Source organism: Macrotis lagotis, chromosome 1 (genome assembly GCF_037893015.1).
Source record: "Macrotis lagotis isolate mMagLag1 chromosome 1, bilby.v1.9.chrom.fasta, whole genome shotgun sequence".
Classification (NCBI taxonomy): domain Eukaryota; kingdom Metazoa; phylum Chordata; class Mammalia; order Peramelemorphia; family Peramelidae; genus Macrotis; species Macrotis lagotis.
In genome coordinates this window covers 405,503,988-405,525,204 of record NC_133658.1, presented here as the reverse complement: position 1 = coordinate 405,525,204, position 21,217 = coordinate 405,503,988, and positions in this window count along the sequence as shown.

Sequence of the window (21,217 nt, the reverse complement as noted above, 5' to 3'; positions counted from 1 at the left end):
CTTAAAGTACACTTACACACACTCAGTTAAAGTATAAAAAAAACCCATCTTACCTGTGAAGTATAAAAAGGGGAAAGGGAGGGGGGACAGAGATAGAGATGGGGAGATAAAAGGGATCTAAGAGAAGGAAGGGAAGGAGAAAGGGGAAAAAGGGAAAGGACAAAGAAAGGGGAGGGGTGGATATAGGAGAGCAAGCACATTGAAGTTGACAGTAATCAGAAATACATACTGGGGAATAGGGATAAAGGGGGAAAGGGGGAAATATAAACAGAGGGAAGATAGCATGGGGGACAATAAAGAGTTAGTAATTATAACTTTGAATGTGAATGGGATGAACTCTTCCATAAAATGTAAGCAAATAGCAGAGTGGATTAAAAACCAGAATGCTATAATATGCTGCTTTCAAGAAACTCATTTGAAGCAGAGAGATACATATAGAGTAAAGGTAAAAGATTGGAGCAAGATATATCCCTACTTGGGAGAAAGATTCTAATGATTCTCAAGAAATCTAACTCTATTAGAGAGAATATACTTTGCCAGAAGTGATGGATACTCAGGATTTTCTATGACTCAGATGGAATGATTTAAAAATAATTCCTCCTTAAAAAGGATGACAGGAAGGAGATGGGAGGAGGAAGGGTCTTGAATAGGGTAAATCCCATTACATTAAGAGGTAGAAAAGATCTATGGTAATAGAGGGGAAGAAGGGAGGAGATAAGAAACACCTGAAACTTCCTTTCATCAGACTTGTCTTAAAGTTAATTTATACACACACAGTTATCTTACAAAACATCTTACATTTCAAATATTAAAAGAGAAAAAAGGGAGGAGGGGAGATGGAGATAGGGAGGGGGATCAAAAGGCGGAATTAACAGGAGGAAGGGAAGGGAAAAGAAAAAAGGGAAAGGGGAAAGAAAGGAGAGGGGGTGGATATAGGAGTGGAAACACATGGAAGGGGATGGTATTAGGAAACAAAATACTGGGGATAAAGGGGAAAGGGGGAAATACAGAGGGAAGCTATCTTGGAGGGCAATAAAGAATTAGTAATTATAACTTTGAATGTGAATGGGATGAACTCTCCCTTAAAATGTAAATGAATAGCTAGCAGAGTGGATTAAAAATCAGAATCCTAAGATATACTGTTCACAAGAACCTCATTTGAAGCAGAGAGACACCTATAGAGTAAAGGTAAAAGGTTGGAGCAAAATGAGCAAAATATATTTTGCTTCAGCTGAAGTGAAAGAAGCAGGGGTAGCAATCTTTATCTCAGACAAAGCAGCTGCAAAAGTAGATAGCATTAAAAGATATAAGGAAGGAAACAATAATCTCCTAAAAAGATACCATGGATAATAAAGTGATTTCAAAACTGAATATGAATGCAACCAGTGGGATAGAATCCAATTTGTTAGAGAAGAAGCTGAAAAACTACAGGAAGACTTAGTCAGCAAAACTCTACTAGTAGGAGACCTCAACCTCCTGCTCTCAGATGTAGCTAAATAGAGTCATAAAATAAATGTGACAGAAGTTAAGGAGGTAAATTGATTGTTTAAAAACCTAGATATGATAGACTTATGGAAGAAACTGAATGGGGTTAGAAGGAAATATACCTTATTTTCTCCAATACATTGCACTTACACAAAAAAGTCCATAGGCTAGAGCATAAAAACCTAATAATCAATTACAGAAAGGCAGAAATAGTGAACACATCTTTCTCATATAATAATGCAATAAAAATCATATAGTATTGGGCCAAGGTGATATAGACCCTGAACCAATTGAAAACTAGATAACCTCATTTTAAAGAATGAGTGGATCAAACAACCAGTTATAGAAAGAATTACCATAGATAATGACAATAATGAAACAACATATCAAAACTGATGGGATTCACTCAAAGTGGCTGCCAGTGGCTATATTATATATCTTTAAATGCTTACATGTATAAATTAGAGAAAGAGGAAACCAATGAATTAAATATGCAACTAAAATGGAATCAGAACAAATTGAAAACCCTTAATTAAATTAAATACCAAATTAGAAATTCTAAAAATTGAAGGTGAAAATAATAAAATAGAAAGAAAAAAGACTTGAATTAATAAATAAAACCAAGAATTGGTTTTAAGAAAAAGCAATAAAATTGATAAACCTCTGCTCAATCTGATTTAAAAAAAAAGAAAGAAGAAAGCTAAATTGCTAGTATCACAAATGAAAAACGTGAAGTCATCACAAGGAAATTTAAGCAATCATTCAGGAATTATTTTGCGCAACTCTATGCCAATAAATTTGAAAATGTAAGTGAAAGGGAGGAATATTTACAAAAATATAAGTTGCCCAAGTAAAATGAAGAGGAGATTAATACCTAAACAACCCTATATCAGAAAGAGGAATTCAACAAGCCATCATTTAACTCACTAAGATAAAATCTCCAGGGCCTGATGGATTGACAAGTGAATTCTATCCAACATTTAAGGAAGAATTGGTTCCAATTCTCTATAAACTCTTTGGAAAATAGGAGAAGATAGAACTCCACCTAAATCTTTCTATGACACAAATGTGGTGCTGTTACCTAAAACAGGAAGAGTTAAAACAGAGAAAGAAAATTCTAGATCTATCTCCATTATGAATATAAATGCAAAAATCTGAAATATATTCTTAGCAAAATGATTACTGCAAGTTATCACTAGGATAATGCATGAAGACCAAGTAGGATTTTTCTCAGGAATTCAGTTTGTTCTATATTAGGAAAACTGTTAGTAAAATTAATTATATCATTAACAAAACTATCAGAAATCAAATGATTATACCAATCAATGCTGAAGAAGCTGTTGACAAAATACAGCACCCATTCTTACTAAAAACACTAGAAGAGTATAAGAATAAATGGACTGTTCCTTACAGTAATAACCATTATCTATTTGAAACCATCAAAAAGCAATATATTCAATAGGGAGGGGATAGAGGCATTCCCCACAAGATCAGGGTTGAAACAAGGATACCTATCATCACCAATATTATTCAATATCATATAAGAAATATTAGCTTCAGCAATAACAGATGAAAAAGAAATTGAAGGAATGAGAATTGAGAAGGACACAAAACTCTCACTCTTGATGACATAATGGTTTACCTGGACAATCCCAAGAAATCATCCAAAAAACTACTGAAAACAATTAGCAATTTTAACAAAGTTGCAGGATATAAATTAAACCCTCATAAATCTTCAACTTTTCTATATATGAGTAGCAAGATACAGCAGGAAGAGTTAGAAAGAGAAATCCCATTCAAAGTAACCTCAGACCATATAAAATATCTGGGAGTCTCTTTGCCAAGGCAGACTCGGAAACGTTTTGAAAACAATTACAAAACACTTCTCAAACAAATAAAATCAGATTTCAATAACTGGGCAAACATCAACTGCTCATGGATAGGTTGAGCTAATGTAATAAAAATGACAATTCTACCAAAACTAAACTACCTGTTTAGTGCCTTACCAATAAAAATTCTAAAAAATATATATTTTAATGAGTTAGAAAAAGTTGTAAGTAAATTCTTATGAAGAAATAAAAAGTAAAAAATGTCCAGGGATTCAATGAAAAATAGTGCAAAAGCCCTATCAGATTTAAAATTATATCATAAAGCATCAGTCATCAAAACTATCTGGTATTGATTAAGAAGTAGAGTGGTGTACCAGTGGAATACACTAGGTGCAATAGCAGGAAATGATTATAGTAATCTGCTGTTTGAAAAACTAAAAGGTGCAAGTATTTGGATAAAAACTCTCTTTCATAAAAACTTCTGGGAAAATTGGAAGTTAAGCATGGAAAAAATTTAGATTAGACCAATACCTCACACTCTAAACTAAGATAAGATCAAAATGGATACAGGATTTAGACATAAAAAAATATCATAAGCAAATTAAAAGATCAAAGACTAATTTACCTGTCAGATCTAAGGAAAGGGGAGCAGTTTATGGCTAAGGAAGAGATGAAGAACATCAGTTAAAACAAACCAGATGATTTTGATTACATTAAATTAAAATCTTTTGGACAGACAAAACCACTGTAACCAAGATCAAAATTATGTAGTAAACTGGGAAACAATCTTTACAACTATTATTTCTGATAAAGGACTCATTTCTAAAATATACACAGAATTCAGTCAAATTTAAAGAAAAAAGCCATTCCCCAATTGACAAATGGTCAAAGGATATGCAAAGACAATTTACATATGAGGAGATTAAAGAAATCCATAGTCATATGAAAAATTGCTCTAAATCATTACTTATTAAAGAAATGCAAATTAAAGCTTCTCTGAGGTACCACCTCACACCTCTCAGACTGGCCAATATGACAAGAAAGGATAACAATCATTATTGGAAGGGTTGTGAGAAATCTGGGACACTATTACATTGTTGGTGGAGCTGTGAACTCATCCAACCTTTCTGGAGAGCAATTTGGAACTATGCCCAAAGGGCAACACAAATGTGCATACCCTTTGATCCAGCAATACCACTCCTGGGTCTATACCCTGAAGAGATGATGAAAGTGATAAAAACATCACTTGTACAAAAATACTAATAGCACCCCTGTTTGTGGTGGCAAAGAATTGGAAATCAAGTAAATGTCCTTCAGTTGGGGAATGGCTTTGCAAAATGTGGTATATGTATGTCATGGAACTTTATTGTTCTATTAGAAACCAGGAGGGATGGGAATTCAGGAAGCCTGGAGGGATTTTCATGAACTGATGCTGAGTGAGATAAGCAGAACCAAACAAAACACTGTACACCCTAACAGCAACATGGGGGGCGATGATCTACCTTGATGGACACACTTATTTCATCATTGCAAGAATCAGTGACAATTTGTGGCTCTCTTCATTGTAGAATAGGATAGGTATCCAGAGAAACAATTGTGGGGTTTGAACAATAACCAAGGACGATTGCATTAACTTTAGAAAAAAACTGATATTTTATTGTCTGATCTTGCTATTTCTCATACTTTTTGTTTCTTCCTTAAGGATATGATTTCTCTCACATCACACTCAAATTGGATCATTGTTTACCATGGAAAAAATGTAAAGACTGACAAATTGCTTTCTGTGGAAGGGTGGGGGCCAGGAAGTAAGATTAGGGGAAATATTGTAAAACTCAAAATAATTAAAATCTGTTATTTTTAAAAAAAGAGATGATAGAATTCCAAGGGCAACAGTGATAGAGAAAGCCACTGAATCAGTGTCTTTCTGTATTGTTTCTGGAGGAAATCTGGTGAGTTTCGAATTTCTGATCTACTCCACCTTCTTCCCAGAATCCTTTCCAAATTCTAGCTTTTGAGAGTAAATATCTCCTTGTTTGGGGGAAGATGGAATTGATTTAGCAGAATCTGTGATTTAAAGGATGTTCTTGCAGATTTATAATCTCTATTTTTATACAACTAGGACAAAATAAGGAGATTTAGCCTTTTGACTACAGCAGTTTGTTCATTTAAATGAATTTCAGATGCAAAATCATTTCACCTCTGAACTGTGTCTTTCAAAATATCATTCATGACATTTTCACTCATGCAAGCCCATATGTCTTTCCTTTCAAGTAGATAGATAAGATATTAAAAACTCATCTGCCATCAATTCTTCTGGGGCTGATTATCCTATGATTCTTGCCTGGGTTTATCTTTTCTCCTCTAGTATCCAGCTTTTGACCATGTCAATATTTAATAGAGGTAATAGACTATAATAGGCACAGTGCTATACTTAATGACAGGAAGATCAAATGTGTCCTCAGATAATTATTAGCTGAGAGCCTGGTCTAAACACTTAACAGCTCTCAACCTCAGTTTTCCCCATTATATAAAATGGTCATAATAATAGCACATAGTTATTATATGATTTAAAAAGAAATATCCATGGAATATTATGCAAAAATTGAAGAACTATATAAGTGTTGGCTATTATAAATCCTTTAACCTCTCCATGAGTCTCAGTTTTGATAACTGCATAATGGAATAATAGCATTTGTTTCAAAGGGCTGTTGTAAGGATTTGTCTATATAGTATACACAACTTTTCATACATCTTAAAATATTAGCTAAGTGAGTTATTATTTCCAACTATGGTAAGAGAAAAGACAAAAAAAAGGTAAAATTCCAGTCAATTTCTCTTGTGTTTTTGCAATTGGGTGAGAGAATATAAGATTCTTAGTTTATACAAGAGTAAAAGTGCCTAAAAATCGTGATGTTCCCCAGTCCCTATATTCCATTTGATTTCTTCCTACTGATGCATCAGATCCTGAGACATGGGGTGGAGTTCTTCAGATTAGGTACTAGTAAAGTGAGCTTGTTGTCCTCTGAGTCTGCTTTCTCAAGTAAATGAAAAGGTTTTATTAGCATACAAATTGGCTACTAAGTTTATTATCTGTTCCTAAAATGCACTTGCAAAGTATCCTATCAGAAAAAAAAAAAAAAACTGGAGTAGATGGGAGACAATGAGTATTTAATCCCTCCTATTAAAATCTGAGTAACCTTCAGTTCCAGTTTTCTTTCCCTACTCTTTCCAGACTGACTACACATTGCTCTTCCATGTACAATCTATTTTATAGACAATCTGATATTCCAGATATTTCTTGAACACAACATTTTATCTTCTTTCACTTAGATTTTACTCAAACTGGCACCTTTGCATATTATTCTCTCCCTCCTTATCTCCAACCCTTAGAATATCTAGTCTTTTCATTAAAACTGCAGTGCTATTTACCAGTGGAGACTTTTCCTGATGGTCTTCAGTCATTAGCCTCTTCCTAAACTTTATAAGGTTTTGAATATATTTGTTCACATACATGATGTATAACCCTTGTAAGGAAGCTCCCTGAGGAAATGAACTTCCCTTTTTATTTTCTTTGCATTCTGATCATTTAGCATTATGCTTAGTATATAGTATTCAAACAACAGTTCTTAGATGAACTGAATTTAGTTGAAAGGAGAATGTACAGTTCAATTATGTTTCTAGAGAGTTCTCTTGGTTCTGTTCCACAAAAAGATAAGGTAACTGTAGCTTACTAATGTAACCAAATGTAATAGTTTGAAATAAACTGAAAATTCAGATAAACCAGGGTCTGCAGGCAAGCATAGAACAAGCACTGATATCAGTTCAAATCCTGCCAAATGATACTGATATATGTCCTTCATTCTTGAAGGATAACTATGACAGCAGAAGGGTGATGCTATTACATACATGCAAACTGGATTTGAAAGAGTGGTTTCTGTGCTAAGTAACCAGTCTCATTTTCTCCTCCAGATTCATTTGGGTCCTAGATACAACTCAGCATGACTAGAGATAGCTCTGGATATGAGGGAATCAGGGTTAAATGGCTTGTGCAAGGTCATACAGCTAGTTGATGTCTGAAGCCATATTTGAACTCAGTTCCTCTCAACTTCAGGGCTGGCTCCCTAACCACTGTGCCATCTAACTTACTAATAACAAATTGATTTGTTAAAAAGGTACTTTAAAGTTCTTTTTAGTCATCTCATATTGTAAATGAGGAGATAAAAATGAGGAAGCAAGTTGTCTAGGTGTTCCAAGTAAGTAACGGACAAAGATAGGACTCAAACCTAGCTTTCACAATTTACCTTGTTTTACCTTGTTTGGGAAAAAAAATCAGCAGGTTTCACTGAGTATTTAAAAAAATAAACATTACATTTTCACTCATGCAAGCACAGAGGAACAGAGCAACTGAGATATAAGACAAAAAGTTCATCTAAGAAATTTTATATCACATTCTCACAATATCTGTTTACAATTTTAAAAGAAAATGAAGATTGAATGCTGTGAATCACTAAGCAATTTCAATCATAAAATAATTGAACTAATAAGATAGAGAAAGTTATGGATATGTGAAGTGATGAACTAGGTGGAATAGTAGAGTTTTATGATTTTTGATTAGGTGAATGGCCAGACACTAGGAGTGGGTATTAAGAGGTCAATATTAATTTGGAGGCAGGTCCAATGATCTATGTCCTTGGCCATGTGTTATTTGATACTTTAACAAAGAATTGGGTAAAAACATAAATGACATTATATTTTTAGGTTTTTGCAAGGCAATGGGGTTAAGTGGCTTGCCCAAGGCCACACAGCTAGGTAATTATTAAGTGTCTGAGGCCGGATTTGAACTCAGGTACTCCTGACTCCAGAGCTGATGTTCTATCCACTGGGCCACATAGCTGCCCCATAAACGACATTCCTGAAAAATTTCCAAATACCCCAATACTGGAAGGAAAAGTCAACATAATAGACATTTGAGATTCAAAAAGATCTTAACTGCATAGAATAAAGAAGAAATATAATAATAAATATATATATATGTAAATCTCTTAGTGATATGTTGAAAAAAAAACTCCTTCAAAAATATAAGTATGGAGCTGATATGCCTGGAAAATAGTTAAGTTTATGAAGATTTGGCAGTCTTCATAGACCATAAACTCATTTTGAATCAATAGTGTCATATAGGGCGGCTAGGTGGCATAGTGGATAAAGTACCGGCCTTGGAGTCAAGAGTACCTGGGTTCAAATCCGGTCTCAGACACTTAATAATTACCTAGCTGTGTGGCCTTGGGCAAGCCACTTAACCCCACTTGCTTTGCAAAAAAGAAAAAAAAAACCTAAAGAAAAATAGTGTCATATAGCAGTCAAAAAGAAAAATTAGCCATTAAAAGATGTATTAAAGAGATATAGAATTAAAAGATAAAATAGAATCCAAAATCAGGAAGGTGATAGTTTTAATTTATTCTTTCCTAATCTTATTTAATTGGAAATAATGTATTCAGTTCTGAGTACTGCATTTTATCGAGGTGAGAGCCATAATAGAATACTTTCAGGAAAGAGTGGTACCAGAAGATAAGACTAGATATTGGATGTGGAAGAACTAGAGATATGTAGTTTAGTGAAAGCTTTGTGTGATAGTGTTGGTGGTGGTGAAATTGGAGGTGACAGATCTTTTCAAATGTTTGAAGGGTTGTAATGTGGAAGAAAGATTAGATTTGATCTATTCATTCTATCCTAAATCCAAAAGGTAGAACTAAGAGAAATTAATTGAAGTTTAAAAAAGGAATCTTTAAACTTAAAGTAAGGAGAAATAACCCAGGAGAACTAGTCAAAAGTGGTATGAACTGTCTTTAAGGGGTCGTGAGTTCCTTCTCATAAGAAATTTAAAATTAAATGGCCACTTTCACTTATTTTAGAGAGTTCATATTAGACTAGGCAGGTGGGGAGGCTATCATTCTGTAAAGTACAGGTGGGAGTTCACAACATAGTGAGCAAGAATAGTTATCTACATTTAGGAATTAATAACATTCATTTCCATAATGCCAATAATATACATAATATGAAATTTCTTCCTACTAACTCATTTGATAATAGGAGTATATCTTTTTAAAAATAGCTTTCATTTCTCCCAAACACACACACACACACACACACACACACACATACACAAACAGAACTTAGTGCATAGAGCTAGATTCATGAGAATAAAGATTTAAATTTTGTTTCTTGATATATAATGATTATTGTGATCCTATGTCAGTGATTTAACTTCTCAGTACCCCAAAGCAAATTTCTTGGAGTATAAATTACAGAAAGAATATCAGTATTCACTTGTTAAGGGTGTAATTTTCTAGGAATACCATGTTTTGCTGAAATTCCAGGAATGTTCCAATGCATATGGGAGAAAATTTAAAAATTTTCTTCTTTTTCTTCTTCTTCTTCTTCTTCTTCTTCTTCTTCTTCTTCTTCTTCTTCTTCTTCTTCATAGTCATCATCATTGTCATCATCATCATCTTCATCATCTTTGTCTTCATTGTCATTGTCATCTTTGTTGTCATTGTCTTTTTCTCATTTTCTTGTTCATCATTTCCTTCATCACTGTTATCTCTTTCTTTCTTCCTATCTTTCTTTCTATCATCATTCCTTCCTTCTTCCTTCCTTCCTTCCTTCCTTCCTTCCTTCCTTCTTTCCTTCCTTCCTTCCTTCCTTCTTTTCCCACACATCCAGCTTACTGAAAATTAACACTTGCTCTCAGAGGTTTTCTTTCTTTATTGTAAGATGTTGTTTTGCCCAGGATCACATAGCTAATATATATCACAATTGAATCCAGAATTTTATATCAGATCTTCCTGACTGGTAGATCAGTTAGAATACTACTTGCTCTTCAATGTCACTTCTGGGCTGTCCTTCTATCAACAATATTTAGTATCTTCTCATCCTCTGAGGTTCACGAAATTCATATTATTATCATTTCAAGAGTCTGATAGCTACAGAATCATGAAATTATATTTTTTACTCAATATTCTCAGTGCATGATTCACAATCATTCCCAGCTCCATCCTCATATTCTAGAATGTCATTGCACATTATTGATAATCCCTCAAACACACTAACCCCACAATCTCTCAATTTGTTCAATTTATGATTTCCTCCTCGACACCTTATCTCCACATAGAGATGGTCATACCTTTCATCTCATCATCATCATCCAGAAAGACATGCCCAGGGGTGGTTAGGTGGCACAGTGGATATATCACCGACCCTGGAGTCAGGAGGACCTGAGTTCAAATCTGAGCTCAGACACTTAATAATTACCTAGCTGTGTGAGCTTGAGCAAGCCACTTAACCACATTTCCTTGCAAAAACCTAAAAGAAACCTAGAAAGACATGTACACTACTTCTTTGTCCCTTTACTCAGAGAATCTTTTTTTCATTATCATAATCTATTGTCATTTCTTCTCTCACAAAACTATTTAAATTTACTACAAATGTGTGTTACATAATCTCATTGTGTAAGACAAGTCATTCATCTCCCTAATTGATTCACTCCCTCTTCACTATAGATATTCTTACAAATCTTCCTTTTGCAAACTTCAATAGCTCTCCCTACTTTACCCTCTCCCCTGAGAACATTGCCTCATATATCACTAAAACTGAAACCATTCATTGAGAGTTAGCTTTTCTCATCTCTTTCTCATCTCACCTTTCTCAAATGCTTTCCTCCACTCTCCTCTTTCATTCTTCTCTAATGATATAGACCCTCTCTTTACCAAGGCAAATACATGCAACCTCATTCCAGTCCCTCCCCTCTAGTGAATTGTCCTTTATTGCTCTCAGGCTCTCATATATCCTTAACCATTCTATCTGTTGGCTTCTTCTCTTGTTGCTTACAAACATTATAATGACTCTGATTGACATTCAAAATATCCTCACTTGATATATTTATGTCTGCTACTTACATTTTCATTCATTAATTACCTCTCCTCACTGTTGTGACTAAATTACTTAAAAATACCTTTTATAGTCAATGCCTTCCACTACTTCTTTTGTCTTTGTCTTATTAACCCTGAAGTGTGGCTTTTCAACTCATCATAAAACAGAAACTGTTTTTTTCAAAATCCCCAAAATTCTGTTTGTCTTTTCCTTAAGCTCTCTTCTCTTCTGAACTTTCCTGTTACTGTCAGGGGTAAGACCAGGCTTCCCATAATGGGAACCTTCCAACTTAGGTGTTCTCCTTGACTTCTTATATTCTATCAACCTCTTCATCCCACACCCTCATTCCCACCATATCCAATTGGTGACCAAGTGTTGTCAATGACTTTCATAACTTTAGTTCTATAATATTTCACTTTTTCCTCTGATTATATCATCCTGATGTACACCCTTATCTCCTAAATCCTGGAACATTGCAATAGATATCTAGTTTCTATTCCTTCTTCAAGACATTCTCCACTTCAATTCAACTTCTACTCAGTTATAAAAGTGGTATGCTTAAAGTGCAGATCTTAGCATGTCACCCCCTTTTCCATAAAAAATCAAATATATGATCTTGAATTTAATTTTTTAAAGTCATCTTAATCTGATTCTTCCTCACCAGTTTAGCCATTTGAATCTGGTACCTCTTTACAAATTTATCTCAAATATACATATGTATATAGTTGTTAACTTATTGTTTCCCTTATTATACTGTGAGTACCTTGAGAGCTGGAACTATGTTTTAGACCTCTTTTTTATTCAACAATTAACAGCATGACTGGAACATAGTAGGGACTTACTTAATGATTATTTATTGATTCTTAAATTAACTCTTTTTACCTACATGGACTGCCTTGCATATAGTAGTTAATTAACACTTTTCTATTGAATAAAGTCCTCAATTTTTATTTTATTTTCAATCTAGCAAACATCAAAAAGTCTGGACTTTTACATACAAATAGGAAAAAGAGAGCAACAAGTTTCAACATAAAACTTCAGATCTCCAATTTGTAATGGAGAGAGAGAGAGAGAGAGAGAGAGAGAGAGAGAGAGAGAAACAATAAGATGAACTGATTGCTGAGTTTTAAAAATATTAGACAGGTACTCCTTTGGCCACAACTGGTTGTTTTTCCACTGCAACTAATCCTGATGCTTTGCTGAAGAGTGGGATTGACCCTGAGCTATAGAAAACTGAATCAGCTAAGTGCAGCAGGGCTCACTGACAAAATAGAAAATACTATTGATCTCAGAAGCTATTGTGAACCTGGGGATGGTTAACTGTCTGTCAAATGAGAATTAGTCTGACTAAATTGAGGGTATTCCTCAGCAAGTTGGCAACAGGTTACTATTGTTTTTAGTCATAATGCCCCTGAACCCTTAAGACCGCTTCCTAAAATAATTGGGTTTTGATCCATATTGGTGGAATATGATAGTTATTATAATTAGGTTACAGTTCCTTGAAATAATTATGGCAACTAGGAGGCACATTGGGCAGAGCAGGCCTGGAGACAGAAAGACCTGAGTTCAAATCTGGACTCACAACACTTATTAGCTCTCTGACCCTTAGTAGTTACTTAAGTTACTTTATCAATTCAGTTTTACAGTGAAATGAGGACTTTACTAGCACTTACATTTCATAGTTGTTGTGAGGAATAAATGAGAAAATGCTTGTAAAACACAGTGCCTAGCATGTAAATGTTAATTATCATTGTCATTATTACTCCCTATGTTGCATTAAATTCCATCATTAAAGTGTCTGTGAGTATTGAACTACTGCTGGGTCCAACCTAACAGAAAGGAATTCATTTCTAATCATTGATTGACTGTCCTGTAAATTTGATGGGATTTAATATACCCAACAACTGGTTTAGAGAGCTACCTTTAAAGTTAGATATATAAAGTTAGGAAGCTATCAATTTATAAAAAATATCTCTATTCTTCTAGGGACAGTGGCAAATTGACAACATGGAGCTAGGAAACTCATTGAGCCCTCCTGAAACAAATTTAAATGAAGCCTCTAAATAGACCCTAAAGCTATAGAATAAACCAAAAAGAATGTATCAAGGTCTCAACTCAAAATATTAAAGAGTAGATTCAGTAAGGTTCTGCCTCAGATGAGTAAAAGGGAATATAGCCCACCAAAGGCTTTAAAGTCAACAGTAGACTCTTAGCCATAGCAAAACTCTGGGCCAGGCTCAGCAAGCCAACTGTGCAGCAGGCCAACAGTGAGGGTTCCAAACCTAAGACAGAGTATGGGGAAAAGGACAACTGGGTTGAGTTACCCTTATGTAGGAAACAAACTGTCTTGCACCTGAAATACCATCAGGAATGTCTTAGGCAAGTGGTAAGTCAGGGATCAGATCCACAGTCCCAACTCAAAAAAATTAAGATTGTGCCACCTTTGATAGGTCAACTATCACAATGAGAAAACAAAACAAAAACAAAAGCAAAAAACCCCAAAAAAGCAATGACCACAAAAATACTATTCAGAGAGGTATGATAATAATGCCATCACAGAAGAGGAAAGTAGTGACAAAATACATACATGTGAAACTTCAAAGGAGTTTTTTAATTGATCTCAAATTCAAAAAGACCTCTTGGAAGAACTCCAAAAGGGTTTTTTTTTTAAAAACCAAAAAAAGAAAAGAAGAAGAAAAATGGAGAAAAAAATTGGCTGTAGAAAACAATACCTTTACAAGTAAAACTGGGTGAAATAGAAAAAGAAATCAACTACTTAAAAGTAAAAATGTTCAACTGGAAAAAAGAAGTTACAGATCAAACAGAACAACTGAACAACTAAAAAGGAAAAATAGAGTCATCTAAAAGTAAAATTAACCAATTGGAATAAATACCATAAATAAAACATTAAAAATTAGAATCAGACAAATGGAAATGAAAGGCTCTATGTGAATCCAAGAACCCATCAAAAAAAAAGAAAAAAAGCTGAAAAAAAGAAGAAAGTGAAAAATATCTTTTAGGAAAAATGATTGACCTGCAAAATAGATCAAGAAGAGATAATTTGTGAATTACTGGGGTACCTAAAAGCTATCATCAGAAACACACCTGGACAATGTTATCCAGGAAAAGTACACTATCATCCTGGAGCAAGAAGACAATATAGTCTTTGAAAGAATCCATTGATCACCCCCCCCAAAAGAGATCCCAAATAAAAAATTCAATGAATATTTTTGCTAAATTTCAGAATTTTGTGCTCTAGGAGAAAATACTGCAAGCTTCCAAAAAAAGAAGCAATTTTCCCTGGGAGCCATGGTATTCAGGTTAACACAAGACTTATCAATTTCAGCATTAAATGATCTTAGAACCTAAGATATGATATTCTAGAGGACAAAGGACCTTGGATTACCACCCAAATCCAACAAAACTGAAAATTCATCATATTGTTTCAGGAGAAAAGACAGACTTTCAAAAAATAGGACTTTTAAATTTACCTGATAAAAAGATCGAAAGTGAACAAAAAATTTCATCTTCAAATACAAGACTCAAGAAATACACAGAAGAGTAAATGGAGGGGCAACAATATGATAGAGTGATAGAGAACTGACTCTGGAGTCAATAGTATCAGAGTTGAAATATGACCTAAGATTTGATATTTATTAGCTATTTGAGCTAGGTCAAGATCACTTGAATCGATTTCCTCACAAAAAGGAAATAAAAATGTTAGTAAGACTAAGGAAAAAATATTTCTCAATAAAAGTAAGTGGGAAGAAAATACCTGTAATTATTGGAAAGTGCATTTCTCTTAGGACAGTTGAAATGAATATAATTGAATTAGAGGTTTGGATATTTCTATTGAGAAAACTGGTGAGAGGACAGATGGTATTGGTACAAGACAGGTATAAAAAAATTAAGATTTGAAAAAACAGATTATGCTGGAAGAAGAAGATGAAGGCATTAGAAGATAATTAGTATCACAGGAAGAGGCACAAAGAATCTATTGTATTAGATGGAAAGTGGGGAGTGTATGTATAAACACTGAGTACATGTTATTTGCAACAGATTTGGCTTAAAAAGGGAATGATATAAATTGCCAAATGGTTTTAGAAATATATCCTGCCCTACTGGAAAAAAAGGAGGGAACATGGGAAAGGATAATATGAAACAAGTAGCAATAAAAAGCAAAACATTGGTCAGTAGAGAAAAGAGAACAGGAGAAAGAAAGGTATAAATGGTAATGATTGTATGTTGGGAAATAAAATGGTTTTGCATACATAAAACCAATGTAATCAAGATTAGGAAGAATGTTGAAAGTTGAGGTAAACTTTTCAAAGCCAGTGTTTCTATAAGAAATAATTAACAAAGACTTCCAGGCAAGATAGCTGAGAGAAAATAGGCACTGTGATAAGATCTCCTGGTCTTCCATCACATATAATATGAAACAAACCACTTAACAGAAATCCAATTGACAAAACCCAGAAAAAGAAGCTATGGGAAGAACATCTGTCTCAAGGTTTGTCTTCGGAGATCATGGGTGAGTCAGGCACAGAGAGCAGAGAGTCAGTGGGGGCAGGGTGAGAGCTAGAGTAGCCTGGGATCATCTGTGGAGGCACTGACTGTTGGAACCAGAGTCCAAGAGCCAACTAGGGAGTGAAGGTGTTGGCTATGAGACTGACGGTGTGAGGTTTACCAGCAGGGCTGAAGGGAAAGATCCAATACAGAGTGCAGCTAGATACTCTTGTTTGGAGGACATCAGACTCCATACCTTCATTTCAGTTGAACCCTCTTCCTATAACAAACACAATTACAGCCCACATCTCCCCCAGGGCTCAGGCTTGGGTAGCAGAGCTCCCTCAGCTGTGAACAAGGAGAGTAATTACCTTGCCCCAGGACAGAACCCACATTGATCAAGGATAAACGTATCCAGCAGCCCCACCTGACCATTCCAGGGTAAGGGAGAGGGCCTCAAACCAAGGTCACAGACACTCCAGAGAATGTAACCAGCAACCTCTACTGACTGGCACATGTAGAGTTACTAAGCCCAGTGAGTAAAATCTCTGGGGATACCAACAGCAAATCTCTATGAACCAGCCCCTCCTCCAACACAAGATCTTAGGAAAATGAAGAAAGCTAGTGAAAAGGGAGGTCCATAGAAAAATTCCTAGAAAGAAAAGCATCTAACTCAGAGAGATAAAAAACCTCTGTGGAGAATGATTTGGTCTCCAACACAAAAAGACTTCCTTGAAGAAAGAAGGAAGGAGTTTAAAAATCAAATGGAAAATTTGGGAAAAGGAAACCAAGGCAAGATTATCACCTTGCAACAAGAAAACAAATCCTTTGAAAATACAAATGGACAAATACAAAATGAGAATAATTCTCTCAACACCACAATTGGTCAAATGGAAAACTTTTTTTAGGTTTTTGCAAGGCAAATGGGGTTAGGTGGCTTGCCCAAAGCCACACAGCTAGGTAATTATTAAGTGTCTGAGACCAGATTTGAACCCAGGTACTCCTGACTCCAAGACCATTGCTTTATCCACTACATCACCTAGCCGCCCAGGGAAACTCTTTTAAAAATAGAACTAACTAATTGGAAAAGGAGTTGCAAAAGGTAAAAGAAGAAAATTTGTCTCTACAAAACAGAATGGAGTCTCTGGAAACTAATGACTTCATGAGATGACAAGAATCTGTTAAACAAAATTTAAAAAATCAAAAAGGTAGAAGAAAATATAAAATACCTCATCAGAAAAATCACTGAACTTGAGAATAGATCAAGAAAAGATAACCTAAAAATTATTGGTCTTCCTGAAAACATTGAAGAAAGAAAAAAGTCTGGACTTAATATTACAAGATTTTATGCTGGAAAACTGCCCTGATATCAGCCTTTCTTAGGAAGTCTCTCAAAAATATTTCAAAAACCTTAAAATTATGACTCTATATTTTCAAGAGACAAAACTCAGAGAAAGATCTAGTGAAGCAATTCTTCAGTCCAAGATAACCTGAAAAATAATGGGAAGGCTCTGTTCCATCGGATTGCAGGGGGTGGTGGTGCACTGGACTGAAGGAGTTTCAGTCTTCCAAGAACATCCCATAGGGTGCCTGGGTCTTGGGGAACATGGGCTCCTGGTAGCAGAAGTAGTATCCTGAACTTCCACCCCAGGGAGCACCAAGCACAGCTTGGAAGATCATCAGGGAAACCTCTGCCAGCATGAGGAAAGCCCAGGCCAGTGTTGTCCTCCTCAGTGCAGCCATAGCTCCCAGCACAGCATAGATCCCAGGAAATGGAAGCAGGCCTGTGGAGCCTGCCAGCAGGGAGCCATGTGAGCACTCAACCCACAGAAGGTAAGGGAGTGGAAGGAGACTTTTGAGGTCTGTCCTCTGTCCCTGGGATAGGACTCTTGGGCTTTGATAATATTTAGATACTGGTAGTAGTCTGGGGCCCCCATAGAGCAGGGAACCCTCACAGCCCCAGGGAAGAGGCGTGAGCTTGTCATCATTCATAGACTAAAACACAAACCAGGAGAGCAGTCAGAGTCTCTCATAAGACCTTGAAGGAATTGATGTCCTTGTGGAGGATCCCAATAATAATCAGAAGCTCAGGAAGAACCCCCAAATCAGGCACAGAATGGGAAAATGAGTAAACAGAAAAAAAAGAAACCTGACCATAGACAATTACTTTGGTCCCATGGAGGACCAAATTACTCAATCTGAAGATGACAAAGTCCAAGCTTCTGCATCTAACGACTCCAGGAAATATAGAAGCTAGGTTCAGGCAATAACAGAGCTCAAAAAACATTTTTGAAAACCAAGTAAGGGATGTAGAAGAAAACTTAGGAAGAGAAATGAGAGAGATGCTGGAAAAACATGAAAAATATGTCAGCACCTTAGTCAATGTGATCCAAAAAAAAAATGCTGAAGAAAACATATTTAAAAAACAGTTTATGTCAAATGGATGAAACAGATCAAAAACTGAATGAAGAGAAGAATGCTTTAAAAAGCAGAACTGGAAAGATAGAAAAGGAGATTAAAAAAGCTCTCTGAGGAAAACAAATCCTTTAAATGTAGAATGAGGCTAAAGGAAGCTGATCACATTGCAAGAAATTAAGACACAATAATTCAAAAGCAAAAGAATGAAAAATTAGAAGAAAATGTGAAATATCTCATTGAAAAATCAACTGATTTGGAAAAGAAATCCAGAAGAGATAATTTAAAAAATATTGGGTTACCTGAAAGTCATAATCACAAAAAAGACCCTTGACCTCATTTTCAAAGAATTTCCACAGGAAAATTGCACTGATACCCTAGAAGCAGAGGGTAAAATAGAAATTGAAAGAATCTACCTATCTCCTACTGAAAGAAATCCAAAAAAGACAGCCCCTCAGGAATATTATAACCAAGTTCCAGTACTCCTATGTCAAAGAGAAAATATGACAAGCAGTCAGAAGGACAAAACTCAAATATCGTAGAGCTACAGCCAAGATCACACAGGATTTAGTAGTATCCTCATTAAGGGCTCACAGGCCTTGGAATGTAATATTCTGGAAGTCAAAAGAGCTTGGAATACACCCAAGAATCAACTACCCCCAGAAAAATTGAACATCTCTTCCAAGGGAAAAGATGGACTTTCAATGTAATTTCAAATGTTCCTGTTGAAACAGCCAGAGCTGGACTGAAAGTTTGATATGCAAAAACAGGACTCAAGTGAAACATAGAGAGGGTGGGTGAGAAGGGTAAATCATGAGGGACTTAATGATGCTGAACTGTATGTACACCTGCATGGAAAGATGATACTGATAATACTCACATGAAACTTCTCATTTAATAGTGCAGGTAGAAGGAGCTTTTATAGATGAAGCACAGGAATGAGATGAATATTAACGTATAATATATTGTAAAAATGGAGTCCACGGGTGAAAAGGAAATGTACTGCGAGTAAGAGAAAGGAGAGGTAGAATAGGCTAAAATATGTCATGTAAAAGAATCAAGAAATCACTTTTGCAATGGTATGGAAGTGGGGGTGGGGGAGGTGAGGGGCAATGAATGAGCCTTCATTCTCACCAGAAATGGCTCAGAGAGGAATCAGCATACACACTCAATAGGGTATAGAGATGTAGAAGAAAAAGTAGAAAAGGGGGACAGGAAGAGGAGAGGGGGATGTGGGTGATAGAGGAGAAGGCAGATCATAGGAGAGGATAGTCAGTTATAAATCATTTTCTTTTTTTACTTTTTGCAAACTGGTGGGATTGGGTGGCCTGTCTGGGAGCTGGGTCTCTGGAGTGGGATGTAGGCTTAGGGCTTCTTGACCCCAAGACCAGTGCTCTGTCTGCTATGCCTCTCAGCTGCCCCACAGCACATTTTTGAAGAGGGACAGAGTGAAAGGATAGAAAATATAATAGATGGTAGTGGGGAGGAAATAATGGAGGGAATTGCATTCAGCAACAGCAACTGTGAAAAAATATGGAAGTAACTTCTATGATGGACTTATGATAAAGAATGTGATCCACCCAAGAAAGAGCTGATAGTATCAGAACATGGACTGAAGCACATTATTTTCTCTTTCTTTCACTTTAATGCTCATGAGGTTTCATATTTTTGTGGTGGGGGAGAAGGGGTATTATGTTTACTCTTACAACAAGAATATTTTAGCAACATGTAAGTCAATTAAAGAAAAAAGAAAAAAAAATAATGAACATACAGATTTTGGAAAAGCCTGGAAAGACTTGCATGAACTGATGCTAAGTGAAGTGAATAGAACCAGAAGAACATTGTACACATTAACAGCAATATTGCAAGATGATCAATTAATTCTTCCTATAAGTTTTGGTGATCACAGAAAATCCTAAGAGATTTACTATGGGAAATGCCATCCATTAACTTTTTAAAACTTCTTTTATATTGCTTTTTTCTTTCTCATGATCTTTTTCTCTTCTTCATTCTAATTCTTCTTTCATAGCATGCCTAATGTGAAAATATGTTGAACACATTTGTACATGTATAACCTATTTCAAATTGTTTGCTACCATTGAGAAACAGGGAAAGATGGGAGGGTAGTAGAATAATGTAGAATTAAAAGTTTGCAAAAGGATGAATGTTGAAAATTATCTTTGCATGTAATTGGAAAACAATAAATAAATAAAAAGGGGGGTATAAACTTTATCTAAGCCAGGCATACACAATTAGCAAATTTAGTAATTCTAGGAATTTTATGGTTGATGTAGGGGATCACAGTCCAGACCAACTGCTAATTGCCTGCTCCTAAAAACTCTTTCCAATGTAGTTCCTTTGAATCTACCTGGTAACAAAAATCAGACATAAGCAAAAAGACCTAGGGGATGTGTTTCTCAGTTGGAATACACAGCCTGCTATACATTATCATCATAATTATGTGCAATTTATTTTATTTCCCTCCCATCTCCACCTACTCCTGACAAAAAAAGGGAAAAAAAAGTAAAACTTCATTACAAAGGTAGTCTAGCACAGCAAATTGTCACAATGGTTATGTTCAAATGTATGTCTTATTCTGCATATTTAATGCATCATCTGTCAGGAAGTATCAGTCTTCTAACCATTGAATTAGTAAGGAGAATTTATAATTTTTTCATTAAAAAAGAAATAGATTACTGTTAGCCTGTTAGATTTTTAAGAGAGAAAAGAACGAGACTTTTATCTGCTATTGGTTAACAGTTGCATGGGAATTTTCTCATAGTTATTTGAAAATCAAAAGGAAACATTGTAGTAAATGCAAAGGTGCAAAGCTATTAACAACAGATTTCCTCTATGTCATCTCTACCAATGGGTAAGGCTTGGTACCTGTAACACCTGTGCAGTCACGTCTAGAATGATGAAAGCTTATTCTGTCATGTCTGTTAAATTCAACCCCAATAAATATGATGCCTGCCTGAGCTTTACTTTAGTTACATAACTCCTACTTTTAAAATGGTAATGATGTTGTTCTGAAGTGAACCAGTCCAGTGGGAAAT